Raw genomic sequence first — 16,999 nt, 5'->3', positions numbered from 1 at the left:
ATTATTGGGTTAGTACTGTATGTATTCTTGTATATTTACTTTAATTTTAATATAAATGTAAACATGCATGCTGTATAAGCTATTGTAATTTTAAAATATGTTAGCTGAGGATGCGAGGGGGGCTATTATACCTTGTGAAACACGCAAGGAACCGTAAAAAAGGCTGATATTTGAATAAAATTGGCGATCACAAGAAAACCACAATTTATGTGGTATTATCATCAATATCCTTCAAAATCGACGTTCAAATGAAGGATTTGAAGAAACTATGAAAAAAGCAATAGTAGTAGGAGAGGATTTTGATTTTTGCTCTTCAAGTCAGTAGATCGACGTAGAGTTGCGCCCCTACAAACAGCACAAAGGATGAAACCCACCTCCTTCGTTATTGCTATGTTTGTGCCGGTGAAAGTAGCGTTTGTGCTATTGAAAGCATCTCGGAAGATGAAGGTGCAGTCACTTCCACATGTCATGATATCATTAGATCCGACGACAAGAGCTGAAGCCCCCCAGTCCAAGCCAGCAATGTGAGGAAGATGGACATGGAGGAAGGTAGCGTGGCCGAGCGGTCTCAGGCGCTGGATTTAGACTCCAGTCTCTCTGGGGGCGTGGGTTCAAATCCCACCGCTGCCAAATGTTAATGTTTTAAGACCTGCAATACGATCAGTAAAAGTGCTTTTTGTTAGGCTGCAGGTGTTAAGATATAAACTTTCTAAAAGACAGGCTTAACATCAAGGCAGAAAAAATATTTTGTTTTCTCAACAGAAATTCTCTTTGGCACGTTCAGCTTTATGTAGGGAACAACATCTGCCAAGATCACTTTTGAGGCAGTGCACATGATAGTGTACCGGCAAGTACAGTACATTCAATATTGGCTGTGCTGGTGAGCTGCTTTTGTCTGTGAAACTTTTAATTCTTCACGCCGAATCGTTGGCAGGGGTAAAGCTTATTAAATCTTTGAACATAGCGCTCCATCAGAAGTACTTTGTTCGTGATCAAAAGAGATCAGAGGATTAACTTCATGAATTCACATAGCATACCTTACAGGAAAGATTTAAAAGGGGAATTGATTGTGCTTCCTGATGTTGTTCCTGTGGTTTCTTTGGATACAAAGGTGAATGTTCTTTGACGTTCTGCTAGAGTATCCACTGGGTGAGCTTTATCAATTAGCTCGGATAGGTCATCAGTGCTCCGTCTCCGGAAAATAATCAGCACTGTCGATCACGAGTTTACAGATTTCTCCAAATAACAACTATACATTTTAACCCAGCGGTTAGCATTCCTTCAATCCAATAGTTTTACTCTGGGTAAAAAGCAGCGCAATCTACAGAGAGATTGCTTTACTACTTTCAGAGTCTTTTATTGACCTTGCTGAAGCAGAGAAATGACATAATCACAAATGCGACCTACCTGTGCTGCTGTTTCTGGTTAATAATTATTATTGCGAGGAAAAAAAAACAGCTCCTTGCATTAAGAGCAAGAGCAACCAACGCGCTCTCTTGTTGAGTTGGGTTTTTTCCGTGGTGCTCTTCCTCAGATGCAAAGTTATTTGGCGAGCAAGGACCTCTGAGAAGGAGCCTGAATCCGTCAAGAACTCTGAAATTCTAATATCGCACTACCGTCTTGTGTACAGAGATCTGCTTCTTCCTTTTTGAGTGTTTTGGTGTTTAAGAGCACACTTCCTACCTCGAATGTTAGTTTCAGGAGATGTGTTACCAGATCACAGATCATCTTGAAAAGATTTGGGATGCACTGGCTCAGTTATTTGAAGGAACCTATACCACCAACGCACTTCTGAGAAGCACCTGCACATTTTCGCAATCCTCTCTCTCACCTACAAAGTTATGAAGACACAGACGACCAACAAAAACTAATTTGATTCACTCAATTATTTGTCCATCTCTAAAGCCTGTGTGTATTGACTAGGCAATTCAAAAGCACATATTAAATAAGAACACGATCCTTCTTGTTACCATTCACGTGGTTGGAGCGTTGTTTCGCCCTTTAACATTCTTCTACAATATTTACAAAAGGGCTTTATCACTGGAGTTGTGTGCATCAGTCCATGAACATCAACTGTACTGCTGTTTTTCTATGCGTAATTTAATTGCAAGCACTTAAAAGATGCAAAAAGGTTTCAAAGAAAACATAATTGAAAGACAGTCGAGTAAGGAGGTAGAAAAACGCACTCCCCCATTGAAGAATCAACCACCGTCGCCCATGTGACTGGATATAAAAATAAATTATTCATTTCAATTATTCATGAAGGGTGGATTGTGGTCAGTAAACATATGCACATCTTTAAGTCAGTTCCACCATCTGTGCCATAGGGGATGTAGCTCAGTGGTAGAGTGCATGCTTTTCATGTATGAAGTCCTGAGTTCAATCTCTGGCGTCTCCAGATGTCTTATATTATTGTGCTCACATCGCAATCTTCTGTTGAGTAAGAACTCTTTGCTCGTGTTCATAGAGAGCCAGGTTTACACAATTAAATTCAGTCACACACGAAGTGCTACAGTCTTGCTCTGCTGTTTTAAATGTACCTCCAAAGCATTTCGTTGTGTTAACTACCAAATGATTTGAACTAATTTTACGTCATATTCAGGAAATCCAGAGAAGGTCATCAGACTTTTAGTGGCTGTTGAAGAAAACACCTGTTGAATCTCACCAGGGATTTCTTGAGAGATCATTCAGCGAGCAAGTCCTCCCTCTGGACTCCAAATATTTTGGGTTAAACTGTTATTCACATACTCTAACGAAGAGAAACGTTAGTGTCTTCCGGTGTGTGAGCCCATTTCTAAAAAAAAAAGTTATATAAATTGAATTGTTCTACTTTTTAGGCTTGCATAGTCTTATTAATATTTCAGTTACATCTTTTTTTCTGTAGTAACATCAGTTGATATTAATATTAGTCCTGATTTATAATTTTTTTGTCATGGTTGATCTTAAATAATTTTGTATTTAGTTTCAGTTTTGAAAAATCATGCAGAGAAGCTACCAAAACTGGTAATGTTCACATAATGTGTAATGCAATAGCAGCATTTTGGGTTGAAAACAAAAAGTATATCTTGGTATGAATCCTAACACTTCATAGACAGCGTTCTAGGACTTCTCACTTCAGATAAAGTTGTCAATACATCATAGATTTCTACTCAATCAATATCAGCAGTGTTATCGCTACCGAACGCTAAATATAGATCCTGGCAATACTTCGTGAGATCTTCGTAAGAAAATCCAAAATACTATGGAAGGAATCAAATTTATATGTTTCTTTGGATCGAGAAGATGATCATTATGAGACTCAAAACATGCCTGTCTTTTCTTTTTTCGAGGACAAATGGATTATTGAGGTGTAAAGATGGGTTCAAAACCAAAATCACCTGCTATCACTGCTGTTTCTTCAAATCCTTCAACTGATCATCGATATCGAGGAATAATATATAGTTTCTTCAAATCCTTCAACTGATCATCGACATAGAGAAATAATATTATACAATTGTGGTTTTCTGTTAATTGCCAATTTGACTAATTACATCTTCGTTTACAGATGTCTTGCATGTATCACAAGGTATAATAGTCGTCGTGCGTCCTCAGTTAAAATGTACGACAAAAGTACAACATTTATGGTTACATCCATATTAAAATGAAGGTAAATATACCAAGATATTAAAATACAATTGTACAGTCCTAACTTAATAATGCCTGTGAAGTTTTCCAACAAATCCGAACTGTAATTTTGAAATATTATAGCTGAGAATGTAAAGAGAGTACAAAGATCAAATTCAATGAGTGAAAATGCACCAGTAGTTCTCTAAGCTGAGTTTCTTCCCTGAACATGACTTGCTTGCGAAGCACCAAGCAGCCTTGAACGGATCGCGGAAATCAAATATACAGTACAGATGGATTCAGAGTGTGCTTTCCAACTTTTGTGCAACATTTTCCTTTGATAGGGTGGAGTTGTCTTCACAATCTGGGTTAAATAAAAAGGAGTGACGTCAGTGTTAAACAGCTTTCCTTCTTGGAGAACAATGGTACAAACTCAGATGCATTTTATCAAGTCGAGGTCATTCTCTTCGATAAATTCATTCAGAAGCTGAAATATGTGCTCTCCTGTAGTTCCTGTTGGTAGCGGTTTACAGAACAGAAAGTCTTCATGAGACATACCCTCAAACTCGAATCTAAACGAGCAAATTGGCCAAATCGACTACAGACTCATCTAATTGCAGTGAAAAACATCTGCTCATCTTAACGCGCTCTATCAGTGTACTTTTGATATAATCCTTCATTTCAATAATTCTATAAATGACTGTGTCTTTCAGGGGGAGGGGGGCAGCAGGTCGAGCTGTTTAGCAGCTTTTTTTCCACACATAATACGTGTCAGCTCTTTTGCCAACTGTAAATAAGGTTCTTCAAAAATAGTGTAGCTTACCTGCTTTAGCAATCCGCAAGCTTTTTCCGCGTTTCCGTTTTTATTTCCGTATTTATTTAAAGTTTTTATTTCATGCGCATGGGAGCGAAACACAGAGACGCTCTGTGTATTTTTCTCAAATTCGAACAGTTCTTAAATATTTTTCTATCACGCTTTCGTGTGCTCACAAGATTGCCTGCGTTCGTAGCACGTATTTCTATGCATTCCTGTGTTTACAATGTTGGCATTGTTCCAAAATCACGCTAATTCTCCTTTCTCCCTATTTGCTGGAGATACAATAGCTTTTTTAAATACAATTGGTCACTTGCATCCGCAGCACGCATTCCTATAGAGTGGTATAGAATTACAGAGTATCTCTTGTGTCCACTGAAGTATTAGCACGCACTGTATCGTAGTATGTAGCCTGCGTATTCGACAAGTATTAAAATACAAAATATGAAAACCCGTCCCGATTTTTCAGTGCACACTACACAGTTCCAGGGTCATTTGGCGTACCACCTGGTGGCACTCCACGTACCACTGCCGGTACGCGTACCACAGTTTGAGAACTACTGATCTACAGTATCTATAAATCTCTTACACGTCATTTACAATGGCTTTTCAACTAATAGCCCGTGCAGGGATCAAACCCTAACTGTTGGTACAGTACGAGTTGCGTAAGGCTCTGTAACGCGCAGATGAGAAACTAACCTCTGCTTCTTCATTATATACACAGTGAGCTATATATGCGAGCTTACTGCCTCCTACGGGCTCTGTATTTGATTGCGGTACAAGACCGGCCGTGGAGATAAAGTGAGACGGGTGTGTACATTAAAAGGCTCATAGTGTCCCTGGGAGGGCTCAAACCACCACCCTTTTGGTTAACAACCGAACCACAAAGACTCATGTACAGCTTAACACTTCTCGGTCTCAGTGAAAGTGATACACTCCGTAAAATTTCCAGAGATTCATTTCTTTTTAAAGGAAAATCACCAACAGCGGCCGAGATCTACTGGAGTTTTTTCATTCTATACTGCGATTTCTGAAGGGTACTCTGTGAAAATACGAGTTTTGACGAGAAGGGATGGACATATAAGGTCAAAAGGCTTGAGGAATTGAACCTTAAGGTGAAGACTGCGGGTTCAGTAGCAGCAGAACCTGATCAGTATCAGTTGACTCCGATATACTTTGAAAATGAACTTGGGGATTTAGAGTCAGACGTGCTACCGTTGCACCATGGGGTACTTAATTAAAAAAAATAGAAAAAAAATCAGTGTTCCTGGATCTGTAATTGAGAACAACACCTGCACAAGAGCTGCGCAGGAAGAATAAAATGTGGTCTGTGAAGAAGAGACTCTCTTCGGAGAGCTGCGCTCTTCACAGGAGATTTTTTTTTTTGTGAAGCTGATTTGTCTCCTTTGGGAAATTCAACAGCTCTGACAACCGTGACTTCGTGGCGCAACGGTAGCGCGCCTGACTCCAGATCAGAAGGCTGCGTGTTCAAATCATGTCGTGGTCAGCTGTTACTTTTTCAGGTTCTGCTGGTCCTGAACACGGAATTCACCCCATGCAGTTGAGTTCTATCTGTACACCACATAGATAATCAAAACAAAATAGAGCAGTACAGGACACGCAGTGTGGGGCTCACACAGGCTTACAGTCTCCAGCATTGGAGTGGAGGGGAAAAAAGAACTTTTTTTTTTTTTTTTTAAGAGAAAAGGCACAGTTCACATCTGCTTAACATCACGTCCAACTTTAGAGACAGCTACATCAGATAATGGAATCCCGGAAGTTTCAGATAACTTTTTTTAATACAGGTTCAAGCAAACCTGAAAGTTAATGAGTTTCCGGACACTTTTGTTTTATTAAAAAGTGTCTGAAGCCTGAAACTGTAATTTGAGAACAAAACCCGCTATTGGACATTAGCAGGTGCTTTTTGTAACGATTTGCTATTTCATGCTGGAAAACAAAGGAAACAGACCCAACGTTTGCTTTCAGGTGCGGTTCATTACATAATATACATCTATTACTGAGGAGCTTGAATAAAATTTACACGAACCAGGTAGAAGTCGAACCTACAATCTTATGATCCGAAATCAGACGCGTTGTTTATTAAACCGCTGGCATTTCACATGACCTGAATTCCCCCAAAGTGTGCTCAGCGCCGCTACTAGTCATGCACCGCTCCGTCTAAAATTTCAAAGTGAGAAACATGTGTTTTCTGATTTTTTATGAGTTTTAAAATATAATCTCTTTAAATCAGACAAGGGGTTTATGTTTCGCACTGAAATTCCGATTGACTGAGAATTCAAAGAAAGACTGTTTTCTTCCACAACACCGTATAATTATCACATCCACCAGACTCTCCAACCTCTCCAGATCTTGCTGGTCGAGCAATTGCTCCGATAAATTAGGTCACGTATCATGTTAAATCATTTCTTCTCAACACAACATTTCCTGGTGCACGTTTTCTCTATGAAAAAAAGATATTTTTCCGTTGCACGATTTCTCGTTTTTTATCAAAGCGTACAGAAATAAAAAAGAAGAAGAAATAGTGTCGCAAAAGAACTCTGTCGCCCTTGGGAGATGTCAAACGCATTGGACATGAAAATGGCAGATAAAAGCCAGTTCTCTTCGTTTCTCAGTGTCGGGGCTGCTATGTAAAAGAGGCAATTTGCTCTGAGCGCAGGTTCAGCGCTTACTGAACGCAGATGTCTCAGAGCGGTGTGTCCAAGCGGCTGTAAAAGGTGATGGGTACCCTGTCACTGTAGCCTAGTTGGTTAAAGCGCTTCTCTATTAAACAAAAGAACCGAGATTCAAATCCCAGCCGTGTCTTTCTTCCTATCTTGTAGTACAGAACGTATCATTTCGGGCAATCACAAAGGGCTTGATTTCGTTAAATGCATGTGTTCATTTCCTTTCTGGAAAACTTGTTTTTGATGAAATTCACACAGCTTGCGAAAAATGAAATTCAATTCTTGGTTATCAGTGCAGAAGAAATATTACAGGCTGGCAAAATAAACGGGAAGAGATTTTTTTTTAACCGAAAACTTGTGATTCGAGAAATGACCTTACCAGTCGGTTAGCGCGTTCGGCTGTTAACCGAAAGGTTGGTGGTTCGAGTCCACCCAGGGACGGGGTTCTTTTGCAATATAAACATTGTCTTCAGTCGATTGGATTTCTCAGCGAAACCTTAACCATTTTAATATTTGCAGGAAATGCGAGTGTTTAACACGTGTCAGGGTCACCGGGAAATGTCCAATAATGCCCAACATTGCAACTCCCCAGAAAACCATATTCACTCAAAAAAAATTATCGTCGAATCTTCATTTATACTCCAGTTATCCAGAATCCTCTGCTGAAATATTTTAAAAATACAATGCAGGTTTGTTTGAGAACTTGACAAGCATTCTTACAATAGCACTGTGCAGTTGGATTTTGATATTTTGACATATTTACCTTAATTTTAAACATAAATACTATACAGTCTATTGTAATTTTAAAATATGTTAGCTGAGGATGCAAAGGGGTGAAAGGGAAAGGTCAGAGGGTATAGTAACAACAAGGTTAGGATTGGTGGAGGTGGTAGGGGTGTTGATGGTTTTTCTCTTGTCATGGAAATATAACTATTAATTTTAAAGGATCACTTACTGACGTCAGACAGCTGCCAATACTCCAGACGCGTCTCTGGAAGGATAAACAGTTTATCCTCCGAGGTTCGTCCAATTTGCTAAAATTGTCCGGGTCCGGATGGAGTTTCAGCAGCCGTTCGCGCTCAGGTTTGTGATCCCGGACGAGCCCCCAAATTGTCATGGAAATATAACTATCAAGGAAGCCACAAGAGAGAGTTCTCACCTGAGTAAGGTCTTTATTTCAATATTGCAATATTGGGAGCCCTGCAAAGTGCAACCAGAGACTCAATTTGTTACAAGCAGTACAGGGTTTTTATAAGACGTTGCGCTGTAAAAAAATTCAGCACTTGGTCCCTTCTAAAACTTCCCCTTTCTCTAAGAGAAAACAGATTACATCATAGAGCGAGAGAAGAAAAACTAGATTTGTTATTCAAAGCTTATCAGTTACTTTCAGCTAATTCTAATGACCCAGACAGCATATATTGTTTTGGTACATTGTCTTCTAAACTAACCTAAACAGTGTACTTTGTTGACGAACTGTTTTCTAAAATTCTGCACGCACTGTAGCACAGCAGTTACATCCTTGAAATATATTATCTAAAAGCACCAATATATTTTTTCAAAGCTCTCTACATTTTTAAGAATCAATTTACTTATTAGATTTCCACTTCACCGGCATCATGCAAGCAAACTACATAAATATGAGAAAACACGCAAGAGAGTTGTCACTCAGAGTGTCGAAGGGTCGATGTATACTGGGGCTCAGTTGAAATGCAACGTCAGGACTTTTTCGAATTATGTCACACGAAGAGAGCACAGCCCTTTCCGCCCTGCCGCGTGTGTCTCGGTAACTCGCTGTGATCGTATAGTGGTCAGTACTTTGCGTTGTGGCCGCAACAACCCCGGTTCGAATCCGGGTCACGGCAGAATAGGGGCGTCTGCTTTTACCACTCGAACGAATGAAGGCAAAAAAAAGCCAATCGATGTGAACGAACGGCGCTTTACAGAGGAGTACTGCCTGACTGGATCGTTGATGAACGACAGAGGCCACTCCGACCTCTTCTCGGTTTTCTTCAATTACTTACTAAGGATCTTCTTCACATTCGCCCATGCAGGGGAAGCCAGTTACACCAAAGCAAACGCAGGAAAGTGCATTTCAAGCAGAGACCAGGAGGGACTTGTTTACACCGAGAGTGGGCGGGGAATGGAACAATGCGCCCAGCCCTGTTGCTGGAGCCGATTCTTGATGAGCTCTTGGGCTCACTAAGAGGCCCCCGCTGGATGCTAATCTTTCTGTTGTTCTTGCAGGTCCTGCGCTGCTTTTGAGCCGACAGAGCTCGACCTGGTCTGTCGGCACAGCCCAATTGCAAATGATCGGCTCCGCGTACAGAAGGAACGTGCGTTTGGTACAAGAGTGCACGAAGGCACCGGAAATACATTGGGAACAAATGACCGGTCGCTCAAGACCTCTGTGAAGTACAGGAGCGTGCAAAACGAGGCTGTTTCCGCCCGGTCTCGAACCGGGGACCTTTCACGTGTTAGGCGAACGTGATAGCCGCTACACTACGGAAACCTGTAGGGACTGCTGCTGGTGTCTCGCTTGCGTTTCGGGCTGAGAAAGGGACGCGTCACTTTAGGCAGGTGGCGCTGGAGAGAGGAACAAAGGTCGCGATGAAACGAAATGCCGAAACCCGGGATCGAACCAGGGACCTTTAGATCTTCAGTCTAACGCTCTCCCAACTGAGCTATTTCGGCAGTGCGCAAAGCCCATAGCCACCTGCTCCAGCCTTCCTGTGTTGTGGCATGAGCGCACCAAGAGTAGCGGGAGAGTGTTGCAGGAACGTCACTCAGAAGGAAAGCCACCCAGCTGCGCCCTCTGAGCTCTGTCCAGCGCATCTTCCTCGCATGGACTCCTGCCTGCGACGGGCAGGAAACAATTAGCAAGAACAGAACGACACCCCATGGGTGTCTCATGACCGCACCTTAGGTTGTGACACGTGCAGGTGTGAGGGGTTGCCGGGCTACTTTGGAGCAGAGCTTGGGCGGAGGGGGGGCGGGAAAGCAGACAAAGAGGTGACACCTCAAGGTCTGCACGATCACAGCTCTCCGCCGCCCCAGGCTTCCGCTCGATAAGCTACTGGACACACCCGCCCCTCCTCACACAGACAATGGAAAAGCCCCCGAGTGGGAGGGCTCTCTCTTCCTCCCAGGAGCTCTTGGACACGACGCCCAGACAGGGCGCGGGGAGCCGCCGCCTGCAAAAACGGCTCCAGGCAGGACTCCACTCTGCAGGAGCCGCAGAGCAGAGGAGATGAGGGCAGCTTAGCTCCTGTGCAGAGACCTGAGCTGTTGTTGCTGTGGATGCTGTCTTTTCTGCACTCGGGATAGGAGTGAATGTTGAGTTGCCCTTAGAAATGAAGCAGAGCACTTCAACGGCACGGGTGTGTGTGTGTGTGTGCGCCCTGGTGATTCTGGGAGACAGATCGAACCTGGGCTAAAAGAGAGGGGGCTTAGCCCTCTTCCATTTGCTAGTTCAAAGTTGTACAACCCCTTTGTATCTGCTAGGCGGCGCAGTCGTCGTGCACAAAGAACACTTTGAAAAGCGTCAAAGCCAAGTCATTCCGAGTTGGTCGTTTGTGTTTTCCGTTCAGACGCGAAATGCTGACATGATCTCTCGGCTCCTCGGTTGTCATTTCTGCTCCGTAAAGGGATCACAGCACGCGTCGGCTTCCAGCATGCTGGGTCGGGACACGATGCCGGGGGTTGGAGAGAGCGATGTCTTCCTCGTTAGTATAGTGGCAAGTATCCCCGCCTGTCACGCGGGAGACCGGGGTTCGATTCCCCGACGGGGAGTAGCTTTTCTTTCACCTCCTTAGAGAAATGACTGCCTTTCACTTCTCTGTTTTCTTTCACAGCGTCGTGCACCTTTTCATTGCTCTCGCTTTCAGAGCCTCCGCACGGCAGTCGACTCGACATCAGGAAGCACATTGAAGTGAAAGCAGGAAGCGCTGCGACATGCACTGTGCAGATCCCGCCACACTAAGAGGTGAGTGGGTCTGTTCGATGCACAAAGAACGCTTTGAGAAGCGTCAAAGGCAAGTCATTCCGAGTTGGTCGTTTGTGTTTTCCGTTCAGACGCGAAATGCTGAAATGATCTCTCGGCTCCTCGGTTGTCATTTCTGCTCCGTAAAGGAATCACAGCACGCGTCGGCTTCCAGCACGGTGGGTCGGGACACGATGCCGGGGGTCGGAGAGAGCGATGTCTTCCTCGTTAGTATAGGACCTGTCACCTGTCCCCACCTGTCACGCGGGAGACTGGGGTGCATCAGGACGCGCCTTGAAGTGAAAGCAGGATGCGCTGTGACATGCACTGTGCAGATCCCGCCACACTAAGAGGTGGGTCCAGTGGGTCTGTTCGATCACAGCGCTAGGCGAATCCCCAATCCCCTTTTGTGCCTGGCGACAAAAGATGTCGGTTTCCGCCCGGTTTCGAACCGGGGACCTTTCGCGTGTGAGGCGAACGTGATAACCACTACACTACGGAAACGGTGGTAAGACGTGCCCAGCGGCCCAGCGCTGAGCTTCGCCAATGCGATTTAGCTGCTTCCAGTGCCTTTATTGGAGTGCGCTGATGGACCGTGCTCTCTCTCCAGAGACCAGCACGCCTGTCATGGACGGAGCAGGAAAGGCGGCGCCACATTCTACAGCCCTCTCCACGCAATCGACGAAATCGGGCTACTGAAGTGGAGAAAATCGCCTCTCCAGAAAGTGCAAATATCATCTTGGAGACTATAAATCCTATTGCCGAAGGTCAGCCCTGTCTACCAGAGTAACCCTCCCACAGCGATGATCAGCTCGTCTCACACGCGAGAAGTTTCGGTTGGAAACAAGCGCCCCCTCTTCTCGCACGTTTTGCACGTTCGAGTAGTTTTAATGCGGCTCTTTCGTACACGGTGCTGATCTTTTGGAAAGCAGGAGGCAAAACCGAGTCGAACCGCCTGGGTGAAAACCAGGAACCCTAACCGCTAGACTATATGGCAGCAAACAACCATGCTGTTCCCGGCATCATGCAAGCAAACTACATAAATATGAGAAAACACGCAAGAGAGTTGTCACTCAGAGTGTCGAAGGGTCGATGTATACTGGGGCTCAGTTGAAATGCAACGTCAGGACTTTTCCGAATTATGTCACACGAAGAGAGCACAGCCCTTTCCGCCCTGCCGCGTGTGTCTCGGTAACTCGCTGTGATCGTATAGTGGTCAGTACTTTGCGTTGTGGCCGCAACAACCCCGGTTCGAATCCGGGTCACGGCAGAATAGGGGCGTCTGCTTTTACTACTCGCACGAATGAAGGCAAAAAAAAGCCAATCGACGTGAACGAACGGCGCTTTACAGAGGAGTACTGCCTGACTGGATCGTTGATGAACGACAGAGGCCACTCCGACCTCTTCTCGGTTTTCTTCAATGACTTACTAAGGATCTTCTTCACATTCGCCCATGCAGGGGAAGCCAGTTACACCAAAGCAAACGCAGGAAAGTGCATTTCAAGCAGAGACCAGGAGGGACTTGTTTACACCGAGAGTGGGCGGAGAATGGAACAATGCGCCCAGCCCTGTTGCTGGAGCCGATTCTTGATGAGCTCTTGGGCTCACTAAGAGGCCCCCGCTGGATGCTAATCTTTCTGTTGTTCTTGCAGGTCCTGCGCTGCTTTTGAGCCGACAGAGCTCGACCTGGTCTGTCGGCACAGCCCAATTGCAAATGATCGGCTCCGCGTACAGAAGGAACGTGCGTTTGGTACAAGAGTGCACGAAGGCACCGGAAATACATTGGGAACAAATGACCGGTCGCTCAAGACCTCTGTGAAGTACAGGAGCGTGCAAAACGAGGCTGTTTCCGCCCGGTCTCGAACCGGGGACCTTTCGCGTGTTAGGCGAACGTGATAGCCGCTACACTACGGAAACCTGTAGGGACTGCTGCTGGTGTCTCGCTTGCGTTTCGGGCTGAGAAAGGGACGCGTCACTTTAGGCAGGGGGCGCTGGAGAGAGGAACAAAGGGCGCGATGAAACAAAATGCCGAAACCCAGGATCTTTAGATCTTCAGTCTAACGCTCTCCCAGCTGAGCTATTTCGGCGGTGCAAAGAGCACACAGCCACCTGCACCAGCCTTCCTGTGTTGCGGCATGAGCGCACCAAGAGGAGCGGGAGAGTGTTGCAGGAACGTCACTCAGAAGGAAAGGAACATGTGACCGGTCGTTCAAGTGAAGTACAGGAGCATACAAAACGAGGCTGTTTCGAACCGGGGATTTTTCGCGTGTGACGCAAACGTGATAACCGCTGCACTACGGAAACGGTGAGAAAAGGGCCCCCCCGGCAGTGAGTATTCAACCTTATTGCATTACTGCTCCCAACCAGTTGATATCAAATTAATTCCTAAGGGTTATGTACTTGTTTTGAGTATCTCATGTAGAAGTTGTAAACAAGTTCAATTACGAAACGGTCTAAATGAATGATATAAAGAACTTATGTCCTCTTGATATGTGTAACTCTTTGTAACTGAATGAATTTATATCTTTTGTATTCTGATAACCCTTACGATAAGATCTGTTAGGTTTGCATGCATATTCTATATATTAACAAATGTATCCTCGTGTATTAGTACCTGTGTGTGCGTTGTTTGAGTTATGTCGCATGGTTGGATTCTAAGACCATTAAAATAATCAATTTTGTGATTTACTGCCACAAAATAATTGTCCCAGTAAATGCCCAAACCCCTACAGAACTGGTGCCTCGTGAGAGAACACTACAACAGTGTGTGATATCCTGTTCCAGCCTGAGGAGCAGACAGCGAGCCTGTCTCTTAATAATACTAATAATACAGTGTGTGATTCCCTGCCCCAGCCAGAGGAACAGACAGTGAGCCTGTCTCTCAATAATAATACAGTGTGTGATCTCCTGTCCCAGCCTGGGAAACAGTGAGTCAGCCTCTCAATAATTATAATACAGTGTGATCTACTGTCCCAGCCAGAGGAACACACAGTGAGCCTGTATCTAAATAATAATAATACAGTGCGTGATCTCCTGTACTAGCCTGAGGAACAGACAGCGAGCCTGTCTCTCAATAATGATAACCTAGTGTGGAATGTCCTGTCCCAGTCTGAAGGACAAACAGTGAGCATGTCCCTCAGTAATAATAGAATAGTGTGTGATCTCCAGTCCCAGCAGGAGGAACAGACAGTGAGTCTGTATCTCAATACTAATAATACAGTGTGTGATCTGCTGTCCAAGCCTGGGGAACACTGAGGCTGTCTCTCAATACTAATAATACAGTGTGTGATATCCTGCCCCAGCCTGAGGAACAGTGAACCAGATACTCAATAATAATAATACAGTGTGTGATCTCCTGTCTCAGCCTGGGGAACACTGAGCCTGTCTCTCAATACTAATTATACAGTGTGTCATTTCCTGCCCCAGTCAGAGGAACAGACAGTGATCCCGTCTCTCAATAATAATAATACAGTGTGTGATCTCCTTTCCCAACCTGAGGAACAGACAGGAGTGAGCCAGTCTCTCAATAATAAAAAAGCAGATTATGACCTGCTGTCCCAGCCTAAGGAACAGTCAGGAAAGAGCAGGTCTCTCTATAATAATAATACAGTTTGTGATCTCCTGTCCCAGCCTGAGGAACAGTGAGCTTGTCTCTCAATAATAATAATACAGAGTATGACCTCCTGTCCCAGCCTGGGGAACAGTGAGCTTGTCTCTCAATAATAATAATACAGTGTGTCATTTCCTGTCCCAGCCTGAGGAACAGTGAGCTTGTCTCTCAATAATAATAATAATACAGTTTGAACTCCTGTCCCAGCCTGAGGAACAGTGAGCCTGTCTCTCAATCATAAAAATACAATGTGTTATCTCCTTTCCCGGCCTGGGGAACACTGAGGCTTTCTCTCAATACTAATAATACAGTGTGTGATATCCTACCCTAGCCTGAGGAACAGACAGTGAGCCTGTCTCTCAATAATAATAATAGAGTGTGTGATTTCCTGTCCCAGCCTGAGGAACAGACTGTGAGCCTGTCTCTCAATAATAATAATCCAGTGTGTGATCTCCTGTTCAAGCCCAAGCGAAGACACAGTGAGCCGATCTGTCAATAATAGTAATACAGTGTGTGATCTCCTGTCCCATTCTGAGGAACAGACAGTCAGCCTATCTGTCAATAATAATAATACAGTGTGTGATCTCCTGTCCCAGCCTGAGAAACAGACAGTGAGCCTGTCTCTCAATAATAATAATACAGTGTGTGATCTCCTGTCCCAGCCTGAGGAACAGACAGTGAGCCTGCCTCTCAATAACAAGCCAATGTGTGATCTCCTGTCCCAGCCTGAGGAACAGAGAGTGAGCCTGTCTCTCAATAATAATACAGTGTGTGATCCTCTGTCCCAGCCTGAGGAACAGACAGTGAGCCTGTCTCTCAATAATAATAATACAGTGTGAATTCCTGTCTCAGCTTGTGGAACATACAGTGAGCCTGTCTCTCTATAATAATAATATAATGTATGACCTCCTGTCCCAGCCTGGGGAATATACAGTGAGCCTGTCTCACTATAATAATAATACAGTGTCTGATCTCCTGTCCCAGCCTGAGGAACAATGAGCCTGTCAATCCATAATAATACAGTATGTGATGTCCTGTCTTCGCCTGAGGAACAGAGAGTAAGCTTGTCTCTCAATAATAATAATACAGTGTGTGATCTCCTGTCCCAGCCTGAGGAACAAACAGTGAGCCTGTCTCAAAATAATAATAATACAGTGTGGGATCTCCTGTCCCAGCCTGGGGAACAGTGTGCCAGACTCTCAATAATATTAATAATAATAATACAATGTGATCTACTGTCCCAGATTGAGGAACAGACAGTGAGCCTGTCTCAATAATAATACAGTGTATGACCATCTGTCCCAGACCGAGGAAACGACAGTGAGTCTGTCTCTAAATAATAATAATATAGTGTGGGATCTCCTGTCCCAGCCTGGGGAACAGTGAGCCAGACTCTCAATAATAATAATACAGTGTGATCTACTGTCCCAGCCTGAGGAACAGACAGTGAGTTTGTCTCTCAATAATAATACAGTGTTATCTCCTGTCCCAGCCTGGGGAACAGACAGTGAGCCTGTCTCTCAATAATAATAATACAGTGTGTGATCTCCTGTCCAAGACTGAGGAACAGACAGTGAGACTGTCTCTCAATAATTATAATAATACTGTGTGAGCTCCTGACCCAGCCTGGGGAACATACAGTGAGCCTGTCTCTCTATAATAATAATTCAGTGTGGGATCTCCTGTCCAACTCTGAGGAACAGACAGTGAGCCTGTCTCTAAATAATAATAATACAGTGTGTGATCCTCTGTCCCAGCCTGAGGAACAGACAGTGAGCTTGTCTCTCAATAATAATAATACAGTGTGTGATCTCCTGTCCCAGCCTGAGGAACAGTGAGCCTGTCAATCAATAATAATACAGTATGTGATGTCCTGTCTCAGCTTGAGGAACAGAGAGTAAGCCTGTCTCTCAATAATAATAATACAGTGTGGGATCTCCTGTCCCAGCCTGGGGAACAGTGAGCCAGACTCTCAATAATATTAATAATAATAATACAGTGTGATCTACTGTCCCAGCCTGAGGTACAGTGAGCCTGTCTCTCAATAATAATATAGTGTGTGACCACCTTCTGTGGTCTGTTTCAAATCCGCCCGCGATGAGACACTGAGGAGAAATGAAGAGCCCCAGTCGCGCTAGAAAATCACCCGGGAAAGAGACTTTCAATGTAGGAAAAAAAAGTCGTTAGTAACAGACATAATATGTTTGTTTTGTTTTTTTAATCGCTGCGATGTGTGACTAAGCTCATACGACTAAGAGTTGCCCCCTTTGTCTAGATCTGGTAACCTGCTCGTTGCTGGTGGGCCAGGT

At 44.2% G+C, this 16,999-nt stretch overlaps 8 non-coding genes across 8 annotated transcripts; 5 read left to right on the top strand and 3 right to left on the bottom strand.

The window, feature by feature from the left end:
• Positions 1-548: 548 nt before the first annotated feature.
• trnal-uag (transfer RNA leucine (anticodon UAG)) lies at positions 549-630 on the top strand. Its single transcript has one exon. It is a non-coding gene; the product is annotated as a tRNA-Leu (tRNA).
• Positions 631-5,852: 5,222 nt separating this feature from the next.
• trnaw-cca (transfer RNA tryptophan (anticodon CCA)) lies at positions 5,853-5,924 on the top strand. Its single transcript has one exon. It is a non-coding gene; the product is annotated as a tRNA-Trp (tRNA).
• A 2,967-nt stretch (positions 5,925-8,891) lies between these two features.
• Positions 8,892-8,963, top strand: trnah-gug (transfer RNA histidin (anticodon GUG)). The gene has a single exon. It is a non-coding gene; the product is annotated as a tRNA-His (tRNA).
• A 756-nt stretch (positions 8,964-9,719) lies between these two features.
• Positions 9,720-9,792, bottom strand: trnaf-gaa (transfer RNA phenylalanine (anticodon GAA)). Its single transcript has one exon. It is a non-coding gene; the product is annotated as a tRNA-Phe (tRNA).
• Positions 9,793-10,818: 1,026 nt separating this feature from the next.
• Positions 10,819-10,890, top strand: trnad-guc (transfer RNA aspartic acid (anticodon GUC)). The gene has a single exon. It is a non-coding gene; the product is annotated as a tRNA-Asp (tRNA).
• A 621-nt stretch (positions 10,891-11,511) lies between these two features.
• On the bottom strand, positions 11,512-11,584 carry trnav-cac (transfer RNA valine (anticodon CAC)). The gene has a single exon. It is a non-coding gene; the product is annotated as a tRNA-Val (tRNA).
• A 694-nt stretch (positions 11,585-12,278) lies between these two features.
• On the top strand, positions 12,279-12,350 carry trnah-gug (transfer RNA histidin (anticodon GUG)). The gene has a single exon. It is a non-coding gene; the product is annotated as a tRNA-His (tRNA).
• A 574-nt stretch (positions 12,351-12,924) lies between these two features.
• On the bottom strand, positions 12,925-12,997 carry trnav-aac (transfer RNA valine (anticodon AAC)). Its single transcript has one exon. It is a non-coding gene; the product is annotated as a tRNA-Val (tRNA).
• Positions 12,998-16,999: the final 4,002 nt, after the last annotated feature.

This window comes from Lepisosteus platostomus, assembly GCF_059453375.1.
Source record: "Lepisosteus platostomus isolate fLepPlt1 chromosome 5 unlocalized genomic scaffold, fLepPlt1.hap1 SUPER_5_unloc_1, whole genome shotgun sequence".
In the NCBI taxonomy this organism is placed as follows: Eukaryota; Metazoa; Chordata; class Actinopteri; order Semionotiformes; family Lepisosteidae; genus Lepisosteus; species Lepisosteus platostomus.
The sequence above is the reverse complement of the archived record's forward strand: the minus strand, read 5'-3'. Positions and strand labels throughout refer to the sequence as shown.